The sequence below is a fragment of the Ambystoma mexicanum genome, chromosome 1p (assembly GCF_040938575.1).
Source record: "Ambystoma mexicanum isolate Mex_15411 chromosome 1p, UKY_AmexF1_1, whole genome shotgun sequence".
NCBI classification, from domain to species: domain Eukaryota; kingdom Metazoa; phylum Chordata; class Amphibia; order Caudata; family Ambystomatidae; genus Ambystoma; species Ambystoma mexicanum.
In genome coordinates this window covers 458,238,669-458,265,512 of record NC_090921.1, presented here as the reverse complement: position 1 = coordinate 458,265,512, position 26,844 = coordinate 458,238,669, and the positions used below count along the sequence as shown (strand labels likewise).

The 26,844-nt window shown below is 47.4% G+C and overlaps 1 long non-coding RNA gene and 1 other non-coding gene across 2 annotated transcripts in view; one reads left to right on the top strand and one right to left on the bottom strand.

Moving 5' to 3' along the window:
* LOC138572834 (uncharacterized) overlaps nt 1-25,716 on the top strand; it is a 62,501-nt gene extending 36,785 nt beyond the window's left edge. The window contains exons 2-3 of the long non-coding RNA XR_011303912.1: nt 25,202-25,299; nt 25,637-25,716. This is a non-coding gene — a long non-coding RNA (uncharacterized lncRNA). The remainder of the gene's footprint in view (nt 1-25,201; nt 25,300-25,636) is intronic.
* On the bottom strand, nt 6,307-6,455 carry LOC138465592 (5.8S ribosomal RNA). Its single transcript, XR_011267887.1, has one exon. It is a non-coding gene; the product is annotated as a 5.8S ribosomal RNA (ribosomal RNA).
* Nucleotides 25,717-26,844: the final 1,128 nt, after the last annotated feature.

Sequence of the window (26,844 nt, the reverse complement as noted above, 5' to 3'; positions counted from 1 at the left end):
GAGGAAGAAGCAGAGTCATTATCAAGGGACAAGAGAAAGAGAGAAGGACAGATTATCAAGACTGTAAAAAAACAGCAAACTTACCTTAACAAACTGGAGTCACAGCAGGTCTGGACTCGGACAGGGCCCGCACCAGTGAAGCAACTAGGTTGCGACGCTCCCACACCAGCTACGCGCCCCTGCACCAAGAAGCAGGACGCAGAGCGCATCATTCAAAAAACAAGGTGAGGAGAAGGCTTAAGGGGAACGTTTGGTCCTCAAGGGAGGTGGGAGCCAAGCAACAAGAGACAATAAGGTTTAAAATCTGATATTCCTGTATTGCAGGTCCAATCCTCGGCCGAACAAATTCCAAGGGAGGGGTTCGAGAGTGCGAGTGGTCCAACCAGGGTTGAGTGGCATCCCCGTGGATATCAGGTGAGCATTACAGAACGCAAAGCCACATACCACAATCCACCTGGACATCATGGAAACATGAGAAACCGACCAGTTAGCTCAGATGTTCGGGCAGTTACGTGCTGAAGTACATTCAGCCAGGCAGGAGACCAACGCCTTGAGGAGGAAATTGATAGTTGCTAAAGAACGCACCGACAAATTGAGCAGGCAACTCCTCAAATTACAGGCGGGACAGGCACCGCTGCCTGGTAGCGTTTCATCAGTGCCAACATCATCAGCCAATCCTGTACGCACCCCTTCCTGGGGCAGTTCCTTTGGCCCCACCTGAACGATTCACGGGAGATCCCAAGAAGTATGCAACATTTATGAACCAATGTCGCCTTCATTTTCTTTGTAGGCCTGGGGCCTTCCCTAACGACCAGTCACAGGTAGCTTTCGTCTATCTTATTTGGGTGGCAGTGCTGGGGACTGGTCTGTACCATTTGTTAGTCGGGATGATCCTTTGCTACATGACTTCAGGGGTTTCCAGCAAGAGATGGAGAAGCTCTTTGCTCGCCGTACCCATGGACAGACATTAGACAATGAACTTTTGTCCCTCCGCCAAAGAAACCAAGACTTATTAACATATATCGTAACCTTCAAGAGGCTCGTGGTTGAAGCAGGGTGGCCTGAAGAGAAAAGAACCAGGTTATTCCATCAGGGCCTATGGGGGGAGCTAAAAGACGTTCTTGCTCAAGTGGTTGATCCACCAAAAGACTGTGCAGAGTTCATTAATCTTGTTGTTCAGCTGGATCATAGGTTTCAAGACCGAAGGGCAGATTGGATTAGACTGGACACCCGCACTATGTATGTTCGATCAAAGGACAATGTCCCACGTTCAACAGAAAGTACGGTGGAACCAATGCAGATCGGAGGGGTAAGGGCCCCTTTAACTAAAGCTGAAGGAGACAAGAGAAGGCAACAGCAGTTATGTTTATACTGTGGAAAATCAGGCCATTTCCTTAAAGAGTGTCCAGTGAAACCACCAAGGAGAACCGTTGAGGCCACAGAGACAGAAGATATTAATAAGGAGTAAGAAAACTACCAAGCCCGGCAAGTGTAGGGGTGCGTTTGTCCAGCGAAGAAAGTGAACTACAGACCTCCCATTTTGTATTGCCAGTGTTCTTGATCAACCACCAGCAGCCGCCTTGGATGCATGCCGTAGAAGCATACATAGACAGCGGAGCATTTGTAAACTAAATGGACCAAGATCTCGCAGAAAAGAAGGAGCTTCCCTTATGCCCAAAGTCGACCACTGAAACGGTCCCAGCGTTGATGGTACAGTATCCCAATGTACAGCAGTCTTAACCCTTTTGTGCCAGGATGGACACCGGGAATCTATTGCTTTCGACCTCATCAAGGCACCTCAGTTTAGGTTAATCTTAGGGATGCCCTGTTTGGTAGTTTAAATCCTCGAATAGATTGGCGTGCAAAGAACTTGACCTTTTCCGAAAGTTGTGCTCTCACTTGTTACCACAGAGAAAAGCAGCAAACAGATACAAGTACATCTGCTCATGGAACAGCAGCAATAATTCTGGATGTAACCGGTACCTTACCAAGTGAATACCAGGACTTTCAAGATGTATTTCAGAAAGAACAAGCTAATACCTTAATGCCACACAGGCCATATGACTGTCAGATCGACCTAGTACCCGGTGCACAAATCCCTTGTGGTCGAATCTATGCACTCACCAAACCAGAAAACCAGCATTTGAAGTATTATTTAGATCAATACCTGGCAAATGGTTTTATCCGCCCATCTAAGGCACCAGCAGCCTCTCCTCTATTCTTCATGTCGAAGAAGGAAGGAGATTTGAGGACTTGCATCGACTACCGCGCATTAAACCCAATCACCGTAAAGAATCGCTACCCACTCCCACTTATTCCGGAACTGTTAGATCAAGTCAAAGACGCCCAAATCTATACTAAACTGGAACTTAGAGGAGCGTACCATCTCGTTTGAGTAAAAAAAAGGGGACGAATGGAAAATCCGCCTTTTGTACCAAATATGGCCTATACAAATATCAGGTAATGCCCTTTGGGTTTTGCAATGCTCCCGCTGCATTCCAGTTCTTCATGAACGATGTCTTAAGAGAATTAATCGACGTTTGTGCCCTAGTCCACATTGATGATATCCTAGTATATTCAGCTTCAAAACAGGACCACGTCAAGCATGTTCGCTCTGTTCTTGCAAAACTCTGCCAACATCAACTATATGCCAAACTCAAAAAAATGCTCATTTCATTTCACCTAAGTGGAGTTCCTCAGTTTCGTCCTCACCCCAAAAGGAATCTGAATGGACGTGCACAAAGTAGATGCCCTTCTTAATTGGCCATCGCCAAATTCGTTCAAAGGAATCCAGAGCATGTTGGTTTTTGCAAACTACTACCGCTGGTTCATCCCAGGGTTTTCTCAGATAGTGCATCTGATCACATCATTATTAAGGAAAAACAATAAGAAATTCCAATGGACAAAAGAAGCAGAGAAGGCCTTCCAAGAACTCAAGGTGAGGTTCAATTCCACCCCGATTCTACAACATCCTCGTCTGGATCTCCCTTAAGTGGTGGAAACGGATGCCTCAAGCATGGCAATGGGAGCTGTTCTCTCGCAAAGGGACCCCGAAACTGGTCAATTGCACCCTGTAGCCTTCTGGTCACATAATTTCTCACCACCCGAACTCAATTACGCTATCATGGACAAAGAACTTTTAGCTATCAAGTCAGCCTTTAAGGCCTGGCAACATTATCTCCTGGGTGCCAGGCATACAATCACTGTAATAACTGACCATCGAAACCTACAATACCTAAAAACAGCAAAGGCTCAATCTTCACGTCAACTATGCTGGGCCCTGTTCTTTGCAGAATACGATTATGTGATCACGTTTCGACCTGGAGTCAGAAACGGAAAGACTGATGCCCTTTCCCGTATGGTTATTGATGAGAAGGTATACATGACCCCAGATCCAGTGGCCATTATTCCAAGTGACAATCTCCTGGGCCTTACAGCAACAATGACTCAAAGCGAAACTGCAGGAGAAGATTCAACACTTGATGAGTCCTGAGCTATTACAAGAGTGGAGTACACAAGAAGAATACTATACAATTAAAGACAAACTACCATATTTCATGAAGCGTTTACACCTACCAAGTAAAGAATTACAAGAACAAATCATCTCTGGCTATCACAACTCTTTAATTGAGGGTCATCCTGGAATTGCTAAAACTCTAGCCAAAGTAGAACAAAGCTACTGGTGGCCCACTTGGCGCAAGGACGTTATTCAATTTATCCTATCCTGTGGCATGTGTGCACAAAATAAATTACTGAATCAAAAACCAGCTGGACTCCTTCGACCATTGGAAATCCCACCGGCACCCTGGCATACGTTGTCTCTCGATTTCATCACTGACTCACCTCCCAGTCAAGGATTCAACACCATTCTAGTGGTCGTGGTCTTATTTTCGAAAATGGCACATTTCGTTCCTTTTAAAAGTCTCCCGAATGCATCTAGCCTGGCAAAGATATTTCTTGAACATATTGTACGGCTGCATGGGTTTCCTACGGTGCTGATCTCAGACCGAAGTACTCAATTTGTGTCCAACTTCTGGAGGAAGTGCTGTTCTATGGCCCAAATCGATATACGATTATCCACTAGTCACGATCCCCAAACGGATGGCCAAACAGAAAGAACGAACCAAACACTCGAGCAATACCTACGCTGTATGCTACATCAAGTGGAAGGAAGTTGGAAGGACTTGTTATGGATAGCAGAATATGCCTATAATAATTCTTTACACACCAGTACTGGGCAGACTCCGTTCTATCCCATATATGGCAGACATCCACGCACTTCCGAACTAGATGTTCCAACTACCTTGGAAATACCAGCAATTAAAACCTTACACACGATCATTTCTCAAACCTTCAAAAAGGCAGTCGAACATTTACTCCAAGCCAAGAACCGACAAAAGAAATTTGCTGACCAGCATCGTGGAAAGGCTCCCAGTTACCAAGTTAGAGACAAAGTCTGGTTAGCATCAAAACATGTGCCCATAAAAGGAACCCGGACCTTTCGCCCACGATACCTAGATCCTTTTACCATCAAATCTGTAATAAATCCAGTAGCTGTTAAGATAGCCTTACCGTCTAATATGCAGAATCATCCTGTGTTCCACGTATCTCTTCTGAAACCTGTCCAACCTGGGACTCGTGTTACAACACCACCAAAACCAGTAGTGATCAACGGAGAACTGGAATTTGAGGTTAAAGACATCTTGGATTCAAAGTACACCAATTCTAAGCTATACTATCTAGTAGATTGGAAAGGGTACGGCCCGCAGGACAGAACGTGGGAACCTTGTGAATATATCCATGCGTCACGCTTGATAAGACGGTTCCAGCATAATCACCCAACCAAACCAGGGCCGGGCAGAAGAACCACCGTGAGAGGGGCCTTGGGGGGGAGTGCTGTCGTGATCCCTGCCCCTAACCCTCATAGGCAGGTCACTGGAGCCAGGCTACGATTCTCCATTATGGCCTTAACGGCCTTGCCATCTCATCAAAGACTCTCCTGGATCAGTTATGGCGCCTTTGGTGCCAGGCTCATACCCAATGTGAGGATGCATTGGGACCTGGACTTGTTAATGAGCTTTTGTGCAACATGGAGGCACCCACATAGCTCAGTTTTATGAACTGTGCTATGCGGTCTAGTGTTTTGTGTGTGGTCAGGCCTTATGATTTCTGGGGGCTATATAAGCCACACCCAGGCAGAGGAACACGCTTCGCGTTACTCTTCGGTTAGCAGCGTAACGCTTACCGTGTTCAGCTCGGTCTCCTGAGTTCATTGCCTGCCTTCCTGGAGCTGCGTACCTGAAAGAACAAGAACATATTTAGTACAACATTTACCTGTGTGTAGTATCCTGTTCACAATCCATCGCTCACCCGGTCCAGTGAACACAGCATCTCGGCGCCGCAACCTAGAAAGAAATGAGCGAAAACAGCATTAGTAAGCGTTTCCATATTTCAATTCAGAAAACAGCAAGAACCATCAGACGCTTACTTGAATCCAAGCCGCTCTTGGTCAGCACCCGTTCCGGAACCTCACAACGACTTACAAAAGAGAGGAAACACAGGTTAGCATATGAAAAGACAAGAAAGCGCTGCGTACTGCGCATTCACTCACTGCTTAGTGCTCTCTCAGTCAGCATCCATTCTGGGACATTACAGCGGCCTACAAGAAAGAGGGGAGACACAGGTCAGCACAAGAAAAGACGAATAGCGCCACGCATCGCACATTTACTCACCGACTCGTGATCAACCCCAGTCAGCACGACAATAACCTCTTCCTGCACCTAGAGGAAGAAGCAGAGACATTATCAAGGGACAAGAGAAAGAGAGAAGGACAGATTATCAAGACTGTAAAAAAACAGCAAACGTACCTTAACGAACTGGAGTGACAGCAGGTCTGGACTCAAACAGGGCCCGCACCAGTGAAGCAACTAGGTTGCGACGCGCCCACACCAGCTACGCGCCCCTGCACTGAGAAGCAGAACGGACAGCGCATCATACAAAAAGCAAGGTGAGGAGAAGGCTTAAGGGGAAGGTTTGGTCCTCAAGGGAGGTGGGAGCTAAGCAACAAGAGACAATAAGGTTTAAAAAACGATTTCCTGTATTGCAGGCCCAATCCTCAGCCGAACAAATTCCAAGGGAGGGGTTAGAGAGGGCGAGTGGTCCAACCAGGGTTGAGTGGCGTCCCCGTGGATATCAGGTGAGCGTTACAGCTGATCGGGGTCTAACCTTGGGAAGAAGGGAACGGGGTCCCTGCGACATCCCCTGCCATGCCCCTGGGAGGTAACCCCGAGGCGATGAATGTACAAGTGACCCTCAGACAGGCGTAGACCCGGGAATAACCCGGGGCCGCATGGTGCGTTCGAAGTATTGATCAATGCATCCTGCGATTCACACCAATTCACAGCTAGCTGCGTTCTTCATCGACACACGAGCCAAGTGATCCACCGCCAAGAGTCACGGCCATTTTTGTTCCAGACGTCGGCCTGACCCTGATGGTGCAGGAGGGGCTGGGGGAGGCAGCGCTGACTGTGGCGAGACAGCCCAGCACTCAACAAAAAAAATGCAGGCGCTCAGCCCAGGAAGCCTGCCCGATGCCTGCAGCAGCACGGCACTTCCAAGGGGGGGTGGAGGCAGGTGGCTCCGCCACCGGCCCAATCCCCTCATCCTTCCCCCGATCCCCCCCTCCGCTCCCCTTTTGGGGGTGGGGCAGCTGGGGGACCGAGGGCGAGGCGAGACAGCACGGGTAGGGGGTTGCTGGGACTGCTAGAGTCTTCAAACCGCACAGAGCCAAGTTCCAGGTACCTGGGCAAGAGGGAAGGTCACCCACTGCGCCAGCGGGCCTGGCCATCGCTCGCCCACAGATGTGGGCGGCTAGAACCTTGACGCCCGTCCGTCGAGTAAGCCTGCTGCACCATGGCTTGCGCCTGGCGTGTTGGGCCCCTATCTGCCTAGGGAGGCACCCCTTGAGAGCAGTCAGGTTTCCCTCGGCTCCCGGCTGCCCCCACTCGGGGCTTCCCTGCTGTCCGCTGGCAGCTCAGAGAGAGGAATGCACGCCCCCGGCCAGCTCGGTGAGGAGCCGTGCAGGGGCTCCCTTTCCGGTGCGTGGTTGGGGACATCGCCAGCAGGTTTACCCAACCCTGCCAGGCGTCCCCGTCCATCTGCTGGGTTGCGTACACCCCTCCGGTGGAAGGGAATCCCCAGCGCCTGGTTGCCCCTGCGAGAGGTACCCCGGGCTGTGGGTGTGCGCATCTGGGATGCAACCGAGGTCAGGCCCGCGGCTCTCCCTTCGGCTGCTCCGCTGTTAATGATCCGTCATGCCTCCACTCACAAACAGATACCACAGCCCTACATGTCCCAATTCAAACTCCAGTACCCCATTTTTCCTTCCAAACACATGTTCCAGATTCAAATGCCACCTCCCTCCCGGCCCACATGCCACCATCCCTCCACACAGACACCAACATCCGTCCCTCCATACCTACACCAAGATGATCCACCCCTCAGAGCCACAACCATATGCTTCACCACTTCCTCCAGACTCGCACTCGGATGGCACCATCCACCCTCTCTCTGTACCCACACCTGATTACCCCAACCCTTCAACACACAACTGCTCCCACCCCTCCCATAAACCAACATCTTTCTCTCCAGACATTCATACTCCATCCCTCCATTCACACCCAGATGGCCCACTTCCTTCCCACCAGAGTGCTCCAGCCCCCACTCAGACCCACATGCTCCATCATTCCCTGACATGCCCCCATCATATGCCATGTCCCTCCATTCCAGATCAATGATGCCCCCCTCCGATCCAGGCTCCACCAAGATGTCCAATCCCTTTCTCAAGACTCATACCATGATGCCCCATCCTCCCTCCATACAGAAAGAAGCCCCCATCCTGCCCTCCAGACTCAAACCAAGATACCCATCCCCACACACCAAGATGCCCTATCCCACCCTTCAGACCAATGTGCCCCATCTTGTTTTAATTTTTTTTTATTTATTAGTATTTGGTTTTTAAAAAAAACCTTTACAAAAGAAACAAGAAATACAATTATGGTATTAGAGATTCAAGATACATGGTATCTTGAATATTAAAACCACGGTAAAACACACACAAAACAGATAAATGATTCAAATAAAACATTGGATGTTTCTAACAATACAACTTATCAATTAATCTCTCTATTTTTTTATTCATTTCAAACTTAGTAAAAGCACTCGCACTTTGTGGTTTGATAGTATCACATTCGAGTAAAAGGTGTCTCGGAGTTTCAATTGCGGAAGAGCTGTTACAGAAAGGACAAGGAATGTGTTTACCTTTTGCCCCTTCTCTAATTTCTAGGATTTCGCCTGTCTGTAAGATGTTAAAGCGGAATCTCGAATAGGCCATGTGCCAATTATGGTCAGGAAATTTGAGAAGATATGATTCTGGATTTCTCATAAATTTCCCATGTGGAACTAGGTGATAATAGATTTTAGAAGCACAAACATTCTCCATTGTTAAAGCCCAATCTTTATTCTGGAGCGCTCATTTTGTTCTAGTAGGATTAGACATGAATGTGGTGTGTGATGATCCTATGTTGTCCAAAGTTTTTAAACTATTTGTAGGGTCAAAAACCATCGACATTCTAAGGAACAGGTTTCAGTTTTTTGCCCTATATCAGCATAGAAACTATTATGCTTTGCCATAATCAAATTTCTATATAATGCCAGCCTTCGCCACTGAACAATACAAACTTATGATAAAAGACCCAGTTCATATCGCATTTAACGGAACACATTTTGGTAAGTAACAGATCACCTTTCTCCAAATTTTAGATTCAAGCTTATGCAGAAACACAGCAGAATAAGTCAGTAATATCTCTAGGCCATAAGTGATTTCTTTGATGACTTTTGACTTATAAAACCTAAGTAAGGGAATCAAAGAATATTTACAATACCTGTGTGCACTTTTTTCACCTGAGATATAGAATTAACAGCTCTTTCCAGAACACAATTCCAATACAAGTAATTGGTATTTGTATCGAACACCAGGAATCCCAAGTAGCACATTGATCTTGTTCTTGCAAGAGTATGGTTATTTATGCTCCATTTAAAGGTGGAGATTTTTTTTCGTTTTGTTAGACACATTATAACATATTTTTATTCATTTATTATTAGTCTGTTTTTTTTAATGTAGATGGAAAAGGTGGTGAGCTTGCGTTGAAGACCTATGGGGGTTCCATCAATGAACAGGAAGTCTTCAGCATAAGCGCACCAGTTTATTTTATTTCCCTTGATTTTTAGGTGAGATCAATCAGCTACCTCGAGACTCTTCCCTGCGTGCGACACATAAAGATTGAAAAGTGTTGGCCCAAATAAGCATCCCTGTCTAAGACCATTTGAAGTTTTGATCGGACAGGATAAGAATCCGTCAGCGTTCAGTCTGACCTGGTTTAAAGACCCATTATGGAGATGAATTAAGATGGCAAGAATTCCCCCAAGATGTAAAAGCTTAGACCACAGCAATACTCTGTCCACCTTATCAAATGCTAATGAGAGATCAAAAGCTGCTATATATATATCGGGGTGGCACTTTTCTTACACGCTTTATCCAAGAGTCAGCTAAATATTAGGCCTCCTATTTCGGTCCCCATACCTTTCCTGAAAGCCGAACTGTCTATTGTATAGAATACTATTTGAGTCAGCCCATTCTACTATGTGTCTGAGCACCAGCCCTGCGAAAACTTTGGAACCCGCATCCATAATTGTGATAGGCCGATAGTTGGAGGGCTTCCGTCTATCGCCTTTCTTATAAATGGGAACAATATACGAAATGTTCCAGGAAGCAGGGATGTGTCTCTTTAACTTTATTTCAGAAAATAGTAGGAAGAGCGCTTTTGCCCAAAGGTCTGGGTTTGCTTTTAGGTTAACTTTTGCAAGAACGTTCGGGCTGCCAGCCGTAGAGGCATTCGAAGATGTAATCTGTTTTTCAATATCTAATACTGTAAAATTACATTCCCATAGATGGTTACTACAAGCCTTTAGTTCGTCTGGGGTGGCAAATGTACCTGCGTACAAAGAATCAAAGTGTTAAGTCCAGGTGTCCTCCATAATACCGTTAGATTGGAGGGTAACCTGCAAGGATTCCAAATGATTTATTAAAGTCCAAAATTGGCGGCATTGCACTCTCTCAGCGCCTTCAGCATAGCTTTGTTATCAGCTTGAAGCATAAGTGCCTTATGGGATGTCAGCCAATTTTTCCAGGTCTGTTTTGCTAAACAGACTCTTTCTTGTTTTAATTCCAGGTTTTTTGTACTTCTTAAGATTCTTCTGATGTATCAATTTGACCAATTATTTTGTGTCTAACTAAGGGGTAAAATACATGTGACTGGGGTGAGGTACTGGCGGCTCTGTCTGTGGTTTTTATTGAGTATGCTATCATGGATTTCAGATACTCTGGAAAGGATGCAACAGAGAACAATGTTCGCCTTTTGGCCCATGGATTCGAATGATGTTCTTGAATAAAGGTGACATTTAGTTTAGTCACATTTCCCTCGTTCCATTTAATTTGATTATCAGTATGATTTACTGTCGCTCCGTTTTTCATTTTACCTTTTATCCAAAGGATTTGAACCCTTAAACAACTCAAGTTCATGAAATTTGTGGTCACTAAGGCTGGAATCTACCACGAGAAAATTCACACAACAGTCAAGCAATTCATAGATAGAAACATGTGATCTATACATTTTATTCCACTGGACCATGTGTGATTGTTTATAGAGGTATTAAATAAAATGTTCACATGGAAGAGGCCCCAATTTTCGAAAAAAATTGTGTCAAATATGACCTTGGACTAATTTCCTACTAGTACCACAAGGAACTCCTTCAATAGTCTGATTATTCACACTATTTCTCTGAGAGATTGCCCCCATGTTTTTTGTCAAACCGAGAATATTTTTTATCGGCAGTGAATTTCAACATCATGTTGGTCAGACAAACATTTAGTCTGGCTATAAAATCTGCCAACCTGTCAGTTAGATTCCAATAAATATTAATTATCAGAACATTAGATGAAGTTAGATCTATATGGATCTCCAGGACTATCGCAATAGCTCTAGTTGTTATATCGAGGAATTCCAAAATTTGTATTCCAACATCGTTCTTTATCACAATAAGCAATCCCCCTGAGGGTCTCCCACGGGTCCCGCTCCTAGCCAGTTGATGATTGCATTCGTAACCGTCAAAATGAAAATTAGAGGTCATCCAAGATACTTGGATGCAAATCAACTTGAATGATTTAAGTTTTACACACAGATCGTTTGAGGTAAGAAAATTGGAATGGCCTCTGGAATGCCAGGAAAGATTTTTCCATTTATTCCGAGAACCTGGGGGGTTAAAGCTTCTGATGTAGGGATTTTATTTGTGATATGGATTCCATAAGTGAGAGAGCAAGCCATTTCCATTCTTGTTCCTCTTCCCCCTGAATCTGAGGTCTCCCGTAGTTTTGATCAATGGGTTCTTGATCGTGTATTTGTGGTCTGTTGAGGTTCTCCTCCCCAACCCTAGTGTTTCCAGAGCCATTACTAAAATGAAGGATGTCATATCCCATTTGGTTGAATTGTTCGACTTCCGAAAGAATAATGTTGAATACCTTTCTGGCTTTCAAAACAATCCTCACATGATCGAATCGTGTTGGGTGAATAAAGTCTACAAGTTTTAGATCTGCAGGGGAAATTAGTCTCACTCCTGGAATTTCATTCATTAAAGACAAGACACATGATCTATGCAGAGAATGGGGTCCCCCCTCATCACATAGATTATACAGAAGAATAGATCAGGGTGTGATTAGAACTAGGTAGATCAGGGTGTGTTATTTTTACACCATTTAACATTACGTAGATCGCTGTTATTAATGTGATTTGGAGAGTTGTCCTTATATTTTAATGAGCTCTCAGCTAACCCCGAATCATTTCCACGGGTTTCCGGATGTAAATTTGGCTCAACCAGATCCGTACTCCCTATAACTCTGTCCCTATCTATGAAGGTGGTATACCTCTAACTTGAGAGTCCCCCCCCGGTTGGTTATTATTTATGGGTTTCACGCCCTTTCTCCCCTTTTCTCCTAGAGTAGATAAACCTGGTAGAAGCTCCATGCAGGGGCCTATTGTTTTGTGTTTTCTTGAGAATTTTCGGTAACTAAGTTCTTCTGGGAAAATAGGTCTCTATTTGAATCCAGAGACTCTAGCTTGCCATCAGTAGTCAAGGTTAGTTTTGGGCCAACAAGTTTTTCTTCATACCCTGAAGTACTACGTTTTTGTGATGTACTAGGTATAGATTTCTCAACAAAAGGGTCCACGTTAAATCCTGGTGAAATTTTCTGAGAAGTGGATTTTTCTACAATATGATAAAAAGTGGATAATTGGGATTGTTTTGATTCTTTGATCATATTCACATTTTTAATAACCGAGAAGTCTCGGTTATTACGTAATTCTTTTTGTTCAATTTATTGTTTTCATCTACAGGTTTAAAATTGTGAAGTGTAAGTGCCTTACGGCTTTCATCATCTAAATGATGTCCAATACCCTTCAAGATCCACCGCCCTCCCCAACAAGAAGCCTTCCAATTTCTTTACTTTGATTAGTGTATCCAAAACTGTACGTTTAAGATCTCTGATCTCTAAATGAGTAAGCTCATATCCCTTGCTAGGAGATTTAAGATTCTTGAAATCACTGGAAAGGATTTTTCTAGGTCTTCATTTTTGGTCGAAAATTGTGCATTTGTCATAGAGACAATAGGAGAGGCTTGTTGTGTAGCAAATGGCAACTGATCTTCCAATAGGGAGCTTGATCGGGTTACCGGAGAAGATCCTAAGAATGTATCTACAGCCACATTCTGAGTTTGTTCCGAATGAGCACATTGAAATCATGGGACAGAGGGTAATGGAATTTTGCCATTCAGCCCTAACGTACTTAAAGAAGGTAAAATGCTGGGGGGGGTGCTGTGGTGCGTCGTGGAAAATGGCCGCCTGAGTGAGAGCTCAGCTAATCCTGACATCCTTCCTGAAATATCCTGCGGACTGGAGCCTCGCTGGTGTCTACCTATAGCAGATCTGGGTATTGGAGCCCCCACGTAGCGTGTGGGTGGAATTTGGACCGAAATCGGGAAGCGACAGCGGCTGCCCGGACCGTGTCAGCGTTTCGCACCAATCCGACTCGGAGCGGCCTGTCAGGCAAAAGTCTGGCGTCCAGTTGTGTGCCGCCGTACTTCCATCCGAAAGTGGCCGGGCCCCTGTAGCACTAGGGTAAGCGTCGCTCAGGCCAAGCAAGGACAAGGATCCACTGTAGCTGCTTGTGCACTCCTTTCAGCGTTCCTGTTGGGAACGACTTCGAGAGAGAGCGAGGACCCGTTGGTGCTCCATGTTGCCCCTCCTCTGGGGTTCGGATAATGCGTGGGCGCTGCTGTGGCCCAGCCTGGTGCACCAGGACGGGTGCTGTCCGGGAGGCGGGCCGATGGGGCTGACGAGCTGCGGCCCCCGAGGTGAAACACTCCTGAGCCGCTGGAGCGGGTGGTGTTGCTTGGACCCGGCGTGCGGGTGCAGCGGCAGAGCAAGGAGTGGGGACAGTGGCAGGAGCTACAGCTGCGGGGCCGTTCGCTACGGCATGGACTTCTTCCTGAAGGCGGCCCGTGTCACATCGTGCAAGTAACCAGCAAGTGAGTGCATCGCTGCTGAGCCCGGATAGCACTGCTCACCAGAGAGGTGAGGCCGAGGAGCCCCCACATCATATGGTCCGCAACTCACTCGCACAGTATATGGGTGGGGGCCCCCCGGGACCAGCAGTGAGAGCAGTACGCCTGGGGGTGACGGTCGGCCTGCCTGGGCGCTGACAGTAGTGGCCTATGTTTGCTCCCATAACTGGCTAACCAGGCGTAGTAAAACCACTACAGGCATTGCATGGGCTGCAGCCTGACCACATTGTAGATCATAGGCTTACATACACTGTAATTCCCACTTGCAAACCAGAGGTGCACAGCAAAAACATACAGTAAGCTCATGAGCATTGTGCCCCCGATTGGGTCTGTGCTGTGAAGTCCGATTGTGAAACGTGATACGTGGCGCCATTTTGGGCACAAACATCAAGTCAGCTCAGCAGTGGGACGTCATGACACGAGGAGCCAAGGGACATAAAAAAAGCTCCATGGATGCCTCTGCAAGCACAAATTCAGTTGAGGCCGAGACCTCCTCCTCGCACACTTGCTCAGCGCCCGATCAGTGGCAGGCAGGACACAACACAGACTCGTACATGGTGGCGCTTCAAGCTGGGTTTGTGGCTGTTAACAGTAGGCTTGATGATATTGGGAACAGCATCTCGTCCATCAGGGCGGACCTCTGGGAAATCAACCATACAGTAACTGAGGCGGAGACAAGCATAAGCGGACTGAAGGACACTGTGGGGGCCCACGGCAAAGACATTGACAGCATAAAGAAAAGCCTGAAGTCAATCCAAGCCAAGTGTGAGGATCTGGAATCCAGGTCCCGCGGCAATAACATACGGGTGGTGGGCCTGCCGGAGAATGCCTTAAATACCATGATGGAGACCTTCATGGAGGAAGCAATTCGCACAATGCTGCCGGGGGTGCAGTTCTCGCAGCAATTCCTGGTCGAGCGGGCACATAGATCCCTGGCCCCCCCCTCCTAAGCCCGGTGCCCAGCCTCGCACTGTCATAGCCCGGCTTCTCAATTACAGGGACAGGGACCAGATTCTCCACTTGGCGCGCGAAAGGGGCACCTTAACCTACGATTCTGCTCGTATTCACATCTACCCAGATTTCTCCATTGGGGTGCAGGCTGCCAGATGCACCTTTGACCACGTTAAGAAGGCACTCAGAGCGCGAACAGTCCCATATGCCATGCTGTTCCCAGCGAGGCTGCGCCTGCAGCATGCAGGGAAGTCTCATTTCTTTGAATCCCCTCAGGAGGCACCGGCATTCATAGAAAGTAGCATACCGATGCTGCCAGACCGGGGGGGTTCGGCAACCCAACCAGATACTTGACAACTAATCACCAGTTAACGGAGTTCTTACAGACGGCAAATCATCCAGTCTGCAAGTAATTAGCGCAGCGACTCCCGCAATTCCTGCGTTTTTGCATTAGTTATGGGATTACACCGTCTTGTTATGGTGGGGTTGGGGGGCTGGGAGATGGGTTGTTTAACAAGAGTTGATTTGGGGGGGTGGGTGGATGGGTGGTTATCAGGGAAAAGTGACGGTTGCATGTTCATAGTTGTGAGTCCATTGATCGATGCAAAGTAACCTGGAGAATATGGCACTTTCGAGACGACACAGGGTGTTAGGCTCCTAACGTGAAATGTCAGGGGGCTTGTGAATCCTATTAAGGCCAGAAACCTACTTGCCTATGCTAAAAGACATCGTACTAACATTCTTTTCCTACAAGAGACACATGCCACCAAGAAAGTAATGGAGTAATTTGCCCAAGACTGGGGCCCGGTGCGCATTGACACTGATTACTCATCGCAATCCAGAGGAGTCATGACCATTATACAACAGCGGGTGGGGTTCCAATTCACTAAATCCCCTTTCGACGCAGAAGGTAGATATGTAATTGTGTGGGGCACAATTAAGAATACAGAATGGATCCTAATCAACTACTATGGCCCCAATGTTGACACCCCTGAGTTTTATCTGAATATACTTTAACAAATCTTGCCAGTGGGTGATGCCAGAATACTATGGGGCAGGGATTTAAATACCATCTTAGACCCGCTTAGGGACAGGATCTCAAGGGGACATAGAACACAGTCCAAGGCTTCATTAACCATTTCGCACATCACGTCCACGCTTCCCCTAGTTGATACCTGGAGGGAGTTACATCACCTGCAAGAGGAATTCACATTCCACTCACACGTGCACAACTCCAGTTTGCGCATTGATTATTGGCTATGTTCACCAGAGTTCATGCCTCAGTTCAGAGAGTGTGTTATTCTGCTGCGCACAATGTCCAATCACTCTCCAGTCCTAATGGACAATGGTATGGGCGAGGCCAGCCAGAAGGGTAGGCAATGGCGTATGCCGCCGTTATTGTTGAGGGATGACTCAATAGTTGACTCATTGAGTGTAGACATATCAGATTCTTTTGATCGCAACATTGGTTCAGTAGATTCGATGATTACAGTGTGGGAATCGTTCAAGATCTGGCTCAGAGGGCACCTGATATCTTTGTCGCTGGGCACACTGCACGAAATCAGGAGGGAACTAGACCAAATAGAATACAAGCTGAAAACCCTAGAACAAGCACATTCCCAATCACCCAGGGTGTCCACGCTAGAGCCCCTACGGGCGCAGTTGGCGAGATTTCAGACCTTGGCAGACCAAGAAGTATTGCACATCACACAGCCGATCTGGGCCAGGAGATATGGGGAAGGGAACAAAGCCTGCAAGGACTTGGCTAACCTGATCAAAACCGAATACGGTGTGAGACCGATAACTGGGATGAAGGTGCCTACGGCACCCTACGCAGAGAAGCTCAATAAGTGAATGAAGAATTCACAAAATTCTACACTGACCTGTACACAAATGTAGATCAGGTGTCGGAGGCCGAACTTGATCGATATCTAGCATCATTCCCACTGCCCACTTTAGAGTCTGAAGAGAGAGACAGGCTGGACCTGCCCCTCATTCTGGAGGAGGTCACGCAGGCAATTAAGGATTTAATAGCTGGTAAGGCTCCAGGGCCGGACGGGCTCCTTGCGGATCTCTATAAAGGTTTCATTACTGAATTGGCACCCAAACTGCTGTCAGTGTGGGAAGAAACCCTAAACATGGGTAAACTCCCGAGCTCCATGAGGGAGGCCACCATAACAGTGATGCTTAAGCTGAACAAACCATCGCAAGACCCCTCATTATATCGCGCCCTATCATTAATGAACCTGGACACCAAGATCTTTGTGAAGGCGTTCGCCAACCGTCTACTCCCATGTATGAATAAACAAATCCACCTGGATCAATCGTGCTTTGTCCCCTCGCGCTCCACGGCCCTGAACCTCTGCATGTCCTTTGCTATAACCTCTCAACTGGACCCGAAGGTCAGTGCAGTGGCGATCTCATTAGATGCTGAAAAAACATTTGATTCAGTGTCCTGGGTGTATATGTATGCCATAATACACAAGATGAGGTTCGGTCCTGGGTTCCTGAAATACGTTCAGGTCCTATACAATGACCCAAAAGCCAGGGTCAGAACGAACAAAACCCTTTCACCAGCATTCTCACTGCATAAAGGGACAAGTCAGGGGTGCCCGCTGTCACCCCTGATTTTCGCACTCACCATATAGGGCATGGCGGCAAATTTAAAACACAAACATATGGGGCGGAGTATCCGTATTAGAGGCCCCCCTCAACTTATATCCCTCTATGCGGGTGACACTATGACATACTTGCACAACCCGATGAACAACCTCACGCCAATGATGGATGAGATTGATGAGTTCGCAAGATTTTCTGGGTACAAAATTAATAGTTCCAAAACAGAGGTAATCCCACTGACACCGGAAACAACGGCTCCGGCATGCGCATCACAATTTAGGTGGTCACCAAACACAGCCCGTTATCTGGGCATCATCCTTGCAATAGACCGGCACACCCTATTCACTGCTAATTACGAGCCCTACATGACGTCACTCGAGACCAAGCTGGGGATGTGGAACAAGCTACCTATCTCCATATATGGCTGAGTGGCCCTTTTGAAAATGGTGATTGTACCCAAGTTATTATACTTGTTTAGTAACATCCCGTTTTGGCCGGCGCAGCAATTCTTTGATAAAATGCAGAAACTGGCCTCAGACTTCGTTTGGGGAGAGGCATAGCGAGAATCAGCTGGCCTAAGCTATGTGAACCGTTTGACGCTGGTGGTCTAGCGGCCCTGAACTTTTAACTGTATTGTCCGGCAGCACAGGCACACTTTGCAAAGTACTGGTCGCATAGCCCTGAACCATATGCACACATTCAGGCCGAAAAATGTGCAGCCTCACTGGCGTCCTTGCACTCTACGAAGGAGGTAGATCCTGTTGCTTGCACAACTCGAGCGTGGGTGGCCCTCTTTCGCAGAGTCAGGTGTGAGGAACTATACTGGCCACATAGTTTCGCTCTGGTATTTTCAAGGTCTGACGCCTATGTTTGACACCACTTTACAGAAAAGCTGGGACCCTAGCAAAGAAATGTGTGTGGGGGATCTCTTTCCGGAGCAGCATTTTTTCCGGTTGGAGGAGGTCTGGGACAAAGTGGGTGGAGGCCTTAATACTACAATACAATACCATCGCCTTAAGAATGCATGTAAGAGTAGGTGGCCCTCAGTCCCGGCAGCCCATATCCCACACCCGATCCTGGTTAGCACTATGACACAAGAGGGTTTCAAGGAAAGTATCTCGTCACTGTACAAGGTGGTGCAAGCACACACCCCATCCAGAAACAACATGAGAAGCAAATGGGAAAAAGACCTACACGTCACCATTGATGATTTGAAATGGTCCAAATATTGCAGCCTTACCAAGGACATATCACTCTGTGCTAATTTTAGGTTATTTCAATTCAAGGTGCTAAATCAGCTACACTTCACACCCAATAAGATCAATAAATTCGACCCGGCTAAACAAGTTCTTTTCCCCAAATGTGGCTCCCCACAAGCAGACTCGCTGCACATGTACTGGTCATGCCCCCCCATCAGGCAGTTCTGGGAAGAGGTGTCCAAAACACATAGCTATGTGCTGGAGATCCCGGTGCCAGCTACTCCACTAAAGTATCTGCTGGGAGATATTGGGAAAGTTTCAATTAAAATCCGTAGACTCTTCTCGGTGGCAGGCGCGGTCGCCAAACGGAACATTCTAATGTGCTGGAAATCGAAACAAGCCCCGTACATCCAAGCATGGCTCAGAGACCTGATCTCAGTGCAAGAATGTGAAGAAGGCTTTATCAGGGGGGTTGCAGCTGTATGTAGGCCAAAAGACAACTGGGCACCACTACGCAGATATCTCAGGGGATCGCAGAGTGATGCTGAGAGTACGACTTCATCACTCGGCCCTGTGTGATCTGGAAGACAATCATTAGGCCCTTGTGTGGGGGCTAATCTGTTACGCCATAATATATATATATATATAGTGAATTGCGCCAAGATTGTGTTGTATTGTAACCGGCAACTGTTAAATAAAGTTTTTTTTAAAAAAAATAAGGTAAAATGCCTTCTCGTGGTTGAGTGTTGAACAAGTGTACATTGTCAAAACCGTTTCTGGCAGAGTTAACAGGGGAAGAGGGGCCCAAAGAGAGTCTAGTTCGTTTGCCCAGCTCAGACTTTACAACTGGAGCCATCTTGGAGACATCTACTATAGGGTTGTTTTCAGTCATTGGGCAATTTTCAATTGTTGATAATGGAGAAATGTCCTCGTGAACACTGAGGAAACTATTTTGGAAAGGCAATCCCCAGTGTCATCCCTCCTGGGGGCATTAGTTTGTACTTGAATTTGGGCGTGCATAAAGGCAAACTCTACTTCCTGCACGTGCTCCGCCTTGTACGATTTAGAATCAGACAAAATTAAAGCCTGTCCACCCATAGATAGCGATACATGAGAGTTTAAAAAGTTAGGGTCTGGTTCACTAACGATGATAGCGGGTTCTGAGGTGATTTCAGGTTGCGCGTCAGTTACTGTGTGGTGAGGAGATTTTACCAACGACACACAGACTTTCCCGCTTCTCAAGAGAGTGGCTATGGCAAACCGGTAACGCCTTGAAAATGCAGTGGTTGTGTAGGAATAGCTATTTAGAAAAACGTAAGAATAAATCTATTAAATGTTTTAACAGTATTTATCGTGAATATAAAGAAAAAAGAATGTAACGTAAAGAAAAGCAATTTGAACCCAACACAATTCAATTTGAATGCGTAAGCAGACTTGCAGGTCTAATAAGGGTTATGATCAGTCAAATAATTTAAAATATAAACTCAACGTGTTCGAGAATAATTATCCACTCCTCACCCAACCAACCTAACAGCTCAACAGCGGGTACACTTTGAAAACACTACGAATGTGCGCGCGAAAGGCGACTGCACCCAGTGTTATGAAGGTATTCTGGGAAGTCAGGGAGTGGAGCCTTGTCACACAAAGGATCTAGGAAATAATTTGAAAGGACACAATGTAAGTATCACTGTCGGCGTTTGTGATGCAACAATAATACTGCTTGAACCCAGCCTACAGCCCACCAAGCCCAGCCCGCCACCACCTCGCTCACTACAGGATTCGCACTGACTATTATTTACTTTGGGTGATGTAGTGCTAGTAAGTCCTTGTGGCGTTTCGCCACCGAAGAATATTCCGACCTTCCTCTTGTCCTTACAACGTTTCCAGATAGAATTACAGGAGTCCAATGGCAAAGCAGCAGCAGGTACACTCTACTTTGAATGTGCCCTATCCCTCCCAGACCCACACCAAGATGCCACCATCCCTCCCTCCAGACCCACAGAAAGATGCCCCATCCCACTGTCCAGATGCACACAGATGTCCCCATCCCTCCCACACTAAGATGCCCCATCCCACCCTCCCAATCAACACCTAGATGACCCATGCCAACCTCCAAAACAGATGCCCCATGCCTGTTCCAAACCGACACTAATGTGCCCTCGTCCATTGTAGTCCCCCTGCCCCAAAGATGCCACTGTCAGTACCTCCACACATCAATATGCCCCAAACTGCCCTCCCGACCCTCACCATGCCCCTATAGCTCCCCAGACCCACACCAATGTGCCCCGTCCCTCCCATCAAACCCACACCAATGTGCCCCATTTCCACCCTCCAGCTGAACACAGATGTCCCCATACCACCCACACTAGGATGCCCCATCCCACCCTCCAGACCAAGAGATGCCCCATACCTGTTCAGACCGACACCAATGTGCCTCCATCCACTCTCTCCAGAGCCACACCAAGATGCCCCATCCCACCCTCCAGATGCACACAGATGTCCCCATCCCACCCACACCAGGATGTCCCAATCCACCCTCCAGACCAACAGATGCCCCATACCTGTTCCAGACCGACATCAATGTGCCGCCATCCATTGCCGACCCCATCAAGATCCCTCCATCCACACAGCAAGATGCCCCAATCCTGCCATCCAGACCCACACCCAGATGAATCATCCCTCCCCCACCCACAGACCAATGTCCCCATCCATTCCATCAAACCCAAACCAATGTGCCCCATCCCCTCCCTTCAGACCCACACCAATATGCCCCATCCCACCCTCAGTTGACCCACGCCACCCTCCAGAGCAACAGATGCCCCAGACCTGTTTCAGACCGACGCCAATGTGCCCCCGTCCATTGCAGACCCACACCAAGATGCCCCATCCCTCCAGACCCACACCAATATGCCCCATCCCTCCCTCCAGACCCACACCAATATGCCCCATCCCTCCCCAGACCAATGTCCCCATCTCTCCCATCAGACCGACACCAATGTGCCTAAATCCACTCCCTCCAGAGCCACAGCAAGATGTCCCCATCCCACCCTCCAGATGCCCCATCCCACCCACACCAGGATGCCCCACCTCCACCCTCCAGAACAGATGCCCCATGCCTGTTCCAGACCGACAATGTGCCCCATCCATTGCAGATCACTCCACCCACACAGCAGATGGCCCCATCCCGCCATCCAGACCCACACCTAGATGAACCATCCCTCCCCCAGACACAGACCAATGTCCCCCATCAATCCCATCAAACCCACACCAATATGCCCCATCCCACCCTCAGATGACCCATGCCAACCTCCAGACCAACAGATTCCCCATACCTGTTTCAGGCATACATCAATGTGCCCTATCCATTACAGACCCCACCAAGATGCCACCATCCCTCCAGACCCACACCAATGTGCCCCTATCTATCCCCAGACCAATGCGCCCCATCCCTCCCATCAAACCCACACCAATGTGCCTCCATCCACTCCCTTCAGACCCACACCCTTGTGCCCCCATGCCTCCCCCAGAACCACACCCATGTGCCCCACCCTTCCTCCGAGACCCATGTGCCCCATTCCTCCCCAGACCCACACCCATCCCTCCCCCACAGACCCAAACCCATGTTCCGCCTCCCTCCCCCAGACCCACACCCATGTGCCCCAACCCTCCCTCCAGACCCACACTCATTCGCTCCAACCCTCCCTTCAGACCAACACCACTGTGTCCCTATCCCTCCCTCCAGACCCACACCACTGTGTCCCTATCCCGCCCTGCGGACCCACACCACTGTGTCCCTATCCCTCCCTGCGGACCCGCACCAATGTGCCCCATCCTGCCAGACCCACTCCAGCGTGCCCCTATCCAACCATTCAGACCCCACCAAGATGCCCCATCCCTCCCTCTAGACCAATACCTTAATGCTCCATCCTCCCTCCACATGATGCCCTTTCCCCCTTGCAGACCCACACCAAGATGCCCATGTGCCTCTCCCGAACCACACGCAGATAGTCCCAGCTGACCCCCTCTAAAAAACCCATCCAAAAAACCTCATGAAACATTAAATTACACCATTAGCCCCCTTTGATCAGTTAAACACCACTAACCACTGTCCCTGTTCCTTTTCTTAGTCCCCCATAAATTTCACGTTGAATAGCTGAGCATGATTTTTAAAGTAAATGTAATTTTCCGCTCCCCTGTCTCAATCTGGTGTCTTGCAGGAACGTTCATGGTATCCCTAAGAAAATGCAAATTGCATTCTCAGCCAGCCAAGAGCACACAGATTGCTGCTGCTCTTGCAGCCTGGCTGCCAAAGCCTTCCCGGTTACCGCTCAGAAATATTATGATGAGGGACAAGACGAAGTCGGACACTCCATCGGGGGTCTTGCAGAAACGTTCCCGGTATCCCGAAGAAAATTCCCACCCCAACCACTGCAAGCCAAAGGCATGCAGATTCCGGTTACACTTGCATAGGCGGCCAAAACCTGCTTCCGATTCCTGCTGCTCTTGCAGCCTGGTAGCCAGAGCCTCCCCGAGTTCCAGCTTGAGCCAAAGGCACACAGAGTCTGATTGCACTTGCACCGGCAGCCAAGAGCCTTCCCGCTTCCCGAATCCTGCTCACTGAAATTGCTCCAGAACTGCTTGATTGTCGGATTGCTTGATTGTAGGAAGTCGCGTGAAGAAGAGTAGGCGGGCTGTTGCTATGGTCCGTTTCTCGTATGGGAACTAGCCACTACCTTACGTGCTTAGAAAGAGAATCACGGAGGAAGGACCACTCAATGCCATGTAAGGGCAGATATTTTATTGTGTATTTATAAGGCGCTCTTACATCTTGGAAGTGGTTTGATATTAGGTGCCGGTGTGTTTGTTTTTCCTATTTTGTTTTGGTTGTACCAACAGCGGATCTTTGTGCGTCTTCTTGGCTGGTATTATCCCCATCCCGGCTCCCCCCGCCTCCAAAAAGAAGTGATTTGTGGCCGTTCTGTGCATGCCGAGGGAATTTCAGTGCAGATGTTTTTTCCAAATTCGGCTGCCAACAGCAAGTCCGATTATACGCCATCTTTCTTCACCCTTATCAGCGCAACACAGCTTTCACTGTTAAGACAGGGATGCGCTCAGCTAGTTGGAAATTGAGCCCCATGTCGATCCCATTTTTACCACAGCTGCATGTTTGCTTCTTTTTCTGCATTGCTGCAGAGGCTCACGCGGGCTTAGGTGCCTCTGGGGCTGCCAAGCCTTCCTGCACTGTGGATGATATATGTGCCGGCACCGGAGCGGGGGCCGAGTGCTCCTTTCCCCAGCCCTCACTTGTGCATTTCCTTGCTCTATTTGCTCATCCCGTTTGGTTTTCTTCTGTCTTGAAAGGGACACTACGGAAATCAATGGGCCATGATGCCATGAACATCACTGTGGCGGGGGGGGGGAGCAGGATCACTGTTGAAAGGAGGCATTCTACATACTGGACACATTATTGTTGTTCAAATGTGCATTTTACACATTCATAGGAAAGTAATTTCTAAACTCAAAAGCGCTGCTGAAACTTGCGTTCACTAGTTTTCTTTGAGATGATTATTTTTTTTTAATTTTGGTCTGAGTCCCACACCAATATTCTGTAATTTGTGTGCCCCTTGCCTTGTGTTTTATCACAGATTATATTTATAAAGATGTTATGTTTATCAAACCGGTTAATCACAAACACATGATTCCGTTGTGCTGACAGCAGTTATTGGGAAATTAAACTGGGTTCGTGGGTGCCAACTTCAGAGGCAGAAATACCCCAACCCATTGCCCGACCCATCCCTTGGCCAAACACATTTTACAGCGCTTCCTTTTTCATAAGTCATTGTAAAAAGTCATTGATAACAAGTTTTGCATATATTTCTTGTTTTTATTGTTTTGGTTAAATTCAACCTTTAACATTAAAAGAAACAACAATATATCCATACGCATAATCATATTTTCGATATATAACGTCTCAGCTGGTCTGTCAACCTGCTGAGCTACCCCGGTAGCTATCTACTATAGAGCGAGTCTATGCATCCCTTGATGTACTAAAATCACTGCATTACCAACAGTACTTTGGGTGCACCGCTGCCATAGAAGTGATTTAAAGTGGAATTCATGTATATCGTCCTGCTGTGTGTGCCAGGCCTTCGCCTGCATGGGGCACCATATGTTGCATAGAAGCCAGGGGCCTTCATGTCTGGCATGGCAGTCGCTGCATTCTGTTGCTACGTCAGCGCCGTCACCGAACTGCAGTAAAAGCTACATGGCTATTACCCGATGTTTCCGAAAGTTACCTCGGTGAGTTAAGAGCTACCGTGTCGGATTCTATATAAGATATGTAGATGAATGATTGTAATGCCAGCAGGCTGAACTTCTCAACTATTCTAGGCAGGGTATAGAACGGGTAAAATATAACAAGCTGATGCTCATTCTCTCGCGCTATTATTTTTTGTCTCTGTGACTGAGTATGAGTCACGTTTTCAGGTATGTGCTCTCACTGCTCTGTTCTCTCTGCCAGCTGGGGTGGACTGGCCTGTAGGGAACGTTGGAGATTTCACAGTAGGACCCTGCACCATAGGTCCCTTTTGTGTCTGGGGGAGGATGTGTGCCGACTGGCAGAGTGTAGTTCGCAAATATTGGTACTGTCAATCTGGTTTGTCTAATATTTGTCTTAATTGTACTTTTTCATTTAATTGCAGGAACACAAATTGGCTCTATCATCCCATCTTGGACAGCAAAGTCACCAGCATCAATGGACCATAAAGAATCCTGACATCTGTAGTAGGATTTGCCAACGGTAAGAATGCCTTTTTTTAAAACTACTGCATTTTGCTGTGGGTGATGGTGGGGCAATTTTAAAGGTATAGTTTGGAGTCAGTCAGGGATTTCAAAACTATTTTTGAGGCTGTTTCTTTCTCATGTCCAGTTTGGGGTGGTAGTGAAAGTTGACGTCTCATGTGGGAGTTGCATTTACAGTGCACTGTGTACTCTCTCCTGGTTTCCCAGCATTATGTCCTGCTTACTAGCTGATGCCTAACACTCAAGAGCTGGTTTTAACCCCTGCTCATTAATCTTAATTTTGAAGTCTCAGGTAGACCCATATATCCTTGAGTAACTGTTTGTTTTCATTACAGCAGCATTGCTCCAAGCGTCGGTGTGTCAACCTAACCACCTGTGTCCCAGCAAGAAAAATCCAGTGAAGCGCTTGAACCAGTCACACAGGCAGGTACGGATTTCTTTTCCCTATGTACGATTAGTTGAGTAGAAGTGCTTAAGGTTTATATTGCCCCTGGGCAATGTGCATCCAGGTGTGGTTTTCGCGGCCAATCTCTGGCCTAGTCCAGGACCACACTTCAAAAACAAATTAGAGCTGGAACTTCACGATCTGAACAGGGGGTCTTCCGAGACTTGTATCAATGTGGCATTTCTTTTTTATCCAACCAGTATTTCTGACCCATTTTTGCTGAGTTTATTTCCCCCAAGCTGTTCACATGGTTTCTTTTTGGGACTTTATATTTTTTTCCCCAGCCTTTTCACGTGAGTTCGTTTTAAATCTTTGCATGTGCTTGCTGTCTAAGATTTTAAATCTTTTGAATCATTTAAAATTTTTGATAACTTGAAATGCTTTTTAAAAACTAACGTGGCTTAAAGTGGGGATTTGCAATGTTTTCACAGATTCAGGCTCCTTTTTTTAGATGGATTGTTGGTAGTAAGTGAATAGATCTTTTTCACTGTACCGATTGGGGGGGGTTGTTTTGGAAAGACTGTTCCATGACCGCAGAGAATCGAATCATGCTGGTCAAGCCCCAGTGCGCGCAGGGGCTGAAAGGCACTGTAAGCGCAAGCAGAGTTGTTGCAGGAGTCACAGGTGAGTTTTGGACTCTGTGTGTGTGTATGTGGGCAGGGTGCGTTTGTTGATGCGGGTGGGGAAATTCAGGGTTCGGGGTTAAACCCTCCCCGATTTAACGAGTTAAGGAGCGGGTGGGGAAGGAGAGGGGCAGTATGTTATATTTCCTCATTTTAAAGCCAATACAAAAACGGCTGAAAAAATCTGCCTTTTATTGTGTTCCGGTTTTAAAATGCAGAAATATCACATAGAACTGGCTGGTTTCCGAGTACCCAAAGATTGTAGGAATCACAAAAGAGAAGGAGAGGTGGAAACATGCTAAAACACAGAAATATGTCCCTTATTCGGACTTTGGGTTCATGTGGATCGCCGTTGCTGGACAAGTTAAGCTGCAGTGTGTGGTTTGTGGCGCTACATTAGGAAGCCTGATGCCAACACAATTAAGGCAGCATTTGGAAACTAAACATGCCGATTTAGCAACAAAGACCCAGGATT